Source organism: Dipodomys ordii, unplaced genomic scaffold (genome assembly GCF_000151885.1).
Source record: "Dipodomys ordii isolate 6190 unplaced genomic scaffold, Dord_2.0 Scaffold137, whole genome shotgun sequence".
NCBI lineage: Eukaryota > Metazoa > Chordata > Mammalia > Rodentia > Heteromyidae > Dipodomys > Dipodomys ordii.
In genome coordinates, this window is record NW_012267353.1 from 1,226,351 (window position 1) to 1,230,780 (window position 4,430).

The 4,430-nt window shown below is 43.3% G+C and overlaps 1 protein-coding gene across 1 annotated transcript in view; it reads right to left on the reverse strand.

The window, feature by feature from the left end:
* Kif27 (kinesin family member 27) overlaps positions 1-1,952 on the reverse strand; it is a 96,949-nt gene extending 94,997 nt beyond the window's left edge. Inside the window, exon 1 of the mRNA XM_013031054.1 lies at positions 1,854-1,952. The gene's annotated coding sequence lies outside the window, so the exon portion shown is untranslated. The remainder of the gene's footprint in view (positions 1-1,853) is intronic.
* Positions 1,953-4,430: the final 2,478 nt, after the last annotated feature.

A 4,430-nucleotide genomic window follows, 5' to 3' on the forward strand; every position in this document is an offset into this window, starting at 1 on the left:
CCTTCACATCCCTTCCCATCCTCCCCCCCCCCACCGAATCCTCCCCCCCTCCCCAACCAACGTTGTAAAGCTCGTTTTCGACATGACAACTTGTACTTCTATGAGACTCTTTTCGCTAATAAACTATTCAGAAAAAGCAAGGAGTGGTGCTGTGGCTCTAGTGATACTGTTAGCCTTGAGCAAAAAGAAGCTGAAGGGCAGCACCCAAACCCAGAGTTCAAGCTTCAGGAACAGGAAAAAAAAAAAAAGTCAAAGAGATATGTCTAATCTTGGAAGTTTTAAGCATTCCAATCAAAATCTGCACTGAAAAAATAAATGCTCATAGGTACAGTAAATCCTTTCTTAGATTCCAAAGGACTCTGCAATTTGGTACTAGAAACTCAAACTGTTTAGAGATTCTTCCAAATTTCTCTGAACACCTACAACTTAAGTTTTCATCTATAAATTAGATGCTTTTTTTTCTTTTTTTAATGATTTTTTTCTTTTAACAATATCACATTAAAGCAAAAGTCATGTCTATGCTAAGGCAACCCTAACTGCTTTAAATATAATTTGGATATTTTCACTTTCTTAGTTTTATGATGGGAATTTGATCTTATAGGCTATTGAAACTCACCTTTGGCAAATCATTAAGAAATAATAATAGCCCATGAATATATAGCTTGTAAAATAACCAATACACAAAATGTATACACACACACACACACACACACACACACACACATATATATATATATATATATATATAGTCTATAGCAACTGTAATTCTTCAGAGTAACTAGTCATTAGAGACAATGGGCCATAAACATATGGCTTGTAAACAATTACACACACATACACACATATTACATATATAGTCTATTTAAATTATAGTTCTTAAGATTCTGATTAACTATAGTCTTTGGAGACAAGTATTGTCACCAACACATGTTACAAAGGTGAAATCTGCCCAGCAGCTGGTAATACTTAGGTATACTCAGTGGATTTTTGAAATGTGACCAAATTCAAGGTAAGGATTTGACCCCTATGTCATGCTCCTGATCATAAACAGTATCTCTAAAAATCAAAGCCATCCTGTGCTCTTGGTTTCTCAAAAGGTAGAAGTTGCCTAAAATTTGTGATTTGTTAATTATTAATCTTTTCATAACAAACTTCCCAGCAGATTAGATGTAAACTGAAGAAGGATCTCAGTTTCAAAAATCTCAAACGCATAAAGACAGCTAAAGCAAAAAAAAAAAAAAAACGATATTACAAGTGAGAAGGAAAGGTGTTAGCGGTGTTCTCAAGAAACAATCTGAGCATTCTTTGTCTTCCTCCATTACCACCTGCATTTTGGCATCACAAGAGCTGCCAAAAGAAAATTGTAAAAATAAAGAAAGGAAAAAAACCTGCCACGGGGGATGGCAGCTGTGGGGTTCTACAGCGTTTCCATGTGCCAAAGTTTCAAAGCCTAGGTGGGGAAAAGGAACCCTCAGGTGTGTGTGTGGGGGGGTTCCTGAGGGGGGAGGGTTCTTGGGGGGCGGGTCCCTGGGCCCCCTCACATCCCTCAGCGATGAGGTGGACACAGATCCGACTCTAGGACTTGGTCCCACGTTCTCTGAGGTCCCAGTTTCCAGCCCTTACACCCGGGGCGCTTGTGGGACGACCCACTTCTCTCGGGCTCTTCGCCAGGCTCCCAGCAACCACCCCAGGCCTCCTCCGGCGCCAACTCAGCCTCCCTGGCGTCCCAACCGCCGGCCAGCCCACCCCGCGGCGTCCCGACTCCCAACGGCGGGGAAGGAATGGAGGGCGGTCGCGGAGGGAGTAGGGCCTGCTTCCCCAGCCTACCCAGCCCGGCCCCGCGGCTCACTGACCGGCCCGGGAAAGCGCTGGTTTCGGGAGGGGGCGCAGAAGTCCTCGACTTGACTCTACCGCGCCTCAGCCGCCGCCCGGGCCTTTTGTTGTCAAGGTTCTCACGGCAACCCGTGCCGACGGCCGCGGGACGCGCCTCCTCGGGGCCGCTGCGCCTCGGCCCCGCCTACTCAGGCCCCGCCCCCTCGATGCCACGCCCCCAGAAAGCCCCGCCCCCGAGGCCCCTAAGTGTAAGCGGCCAATGCAGTTTCTCACCTATCGCCGAGGACCAGTTTCTAGATAGCCACAGGTTCGGGAAAACGAATATGAGAACGTTTTCACATTGCATTTCCGTATCTTAGATACCAAATCAGATTCTTTCTTTTCTTTCTTTCTTTCTGCTTGCTTGCTTCCTTCCTTCCTTCCTTTTCTTTCTTTCCTCTTTTTTTTGCCAGTCCTGGACCTTGCACTTAGATATGGGCACTGTCCCTGAGCCTCTATGCTCAAGGCTAGAGCTCTATCCCTTGAGCCACAGCGCCACTTCCAGCTTTGTCTGTTTATCCGGTACTGAGAAATGGAACCCAGGGCTTCATGCATGCTAGGCAAGTACCCTACCACTAAGCCTCATTCCAGCCCTGTTTCTTTCTTTTTTTTCTTTAAGAGAAAAATATGTAAAATATAAAATAAGCTGGGTTTTTAAAATTTCCATTTCAGTGTTGTTTACTTACTATGGGGGGGGGAAAGAAAGGGGGCCTTCTGAAACTTCAGTGGGATGAACTGATAAAAGGCAAATTTATTAACATACAAAAGGGGAAAATTATAGCAGAACAAGGCACAGGATTGTGAATGTGCAGTAGTTGCAAGATGATTCAGAAATATGCACTCATGAACTGGGCTCCTGTGGTTCATCATAGCCTATAATCCTAGCTACTTACGAGGCTGAGATCTGAGAATAGTGGTTCAAAACCAGCCCTAGAGGAAAGTCTGTGGGACTCTTATCACCAATTAACTACCAAAAAGTCAAAGTGAATCCGTGGTTCAAATGGTAGAGAGCAGGGGAAAAAAGCTAATGGACAGAGTCCTGGTCCTGAGTTCAAGACCTAGGACTGACAAACAAACAAAGCACCTATTTTCCATAGGGAAAGAGGGACAATGAGAATATAGACAGTTTTTAGGAGAATATTAAATGATTTTTTAGGCTTGTAAAATGTCTACAATGGCCTAGGACTAGGTCAACAGGTGCCACAGAAAAGACAATGGACTTCCAAGAATTTTGGGGGAAATACTGAATGTGAGTGTTGACAAAGTCTATCCAAGTATATTGACAGACTTTTGTCCCACAATATGACTTCAGTTAAGGGGAAACTCCTTGGTTGTCCTGACTTTAAATAACAAGGAGATAAATGCCTGCTGTTCTCAATTACTTATGAGAAGACTTTTTTTTCTGTTCTCTCTCTCTCTCTCTCTTTTTTTTTTTTTAGCAGTTGTGGGGCTTGAACTTTGAGCCTGGGTGCTGTCCCTGAGCTCTTCAGATCAAGGCAAATGCTCTTCCACTTGAGCCACAGCACCACTTCCCCTTCTGTTCTCTAAGTTCCTGTATTTTTTAATTTTTTTTTGCTCTGGTACTGAGGCTTGAACTTAGGGCCTGGGCACTGCCATTTCACTGAAGACTGGTGTTTTAGCACTTGAGCCACATCTCCATTTCCAGCTCTGTTTCCAGGACTTTATTGCCTGAGCTGGTTTTGAACCTTGCTCCTCAGACCTCAGGCTCTGAGTAGCTAAGATTATAGACATGAGCCACCAGCACTCTGTTCTACATTCCCTTAATTTCAAATAATCAGCATGCCAGGATGCCATATTTAGAGATGGAGATCTCTGGACTCATTCAAATGTTCACAGCTTGTATAACTCTCATCTTTGTCTTTGGTTCCAAAATCAAATCCTATCACCTCAAAGGAGATTTCCTAAACCAGTCACTCCCTCCAGTTCCCATCTCTTTCAGCTCCTGCTAACTACTAATCTACTTTCTTTGTCTATGGACTCACCTATTCTGGGCATCTCATATTCATGGAATCTATAGTATAAGATTTGAATCTATAGTATAAGATTTTGTATATGGCCTTCTGCTCCACCCTCAGGGCCCTTCATGTTAGCCAAAGGCTCTACTATTTGAACCATGCCCTCATCCTTTTGGTTTGTATTTTATTTTTGGAGATAAAGTCTCAGGAACTGCCTGAGCTGACCTCAAACTTGGAATTTTCCTGCTTTGGCCTCTCTAGTAGCTGACATTACAGACCTGTGCCACCACATGTGTGACTTTTGCTTAAAATGTTATCAAGGTTCACTACTGTTGTATCAGGACTTTTTACTAAATTTCATAACTAAATAATATTCCATCATATTGATTACTTCATTTTATTTAATACATTCATTAGTTGATAGAAATCTGAGTTATTTCCACTTTTGGTCAATAAAAATAATGCTTCTATGATCATTCTTTTTTTTTTTTTTTGGGTCCGGTCATGGGGCCTGAACTCTGGGCCTGGGCGCTGTCCCTCAGCTCTTCAGCTCAAGGCTAGCGCTCTACCACTTGAGCTACA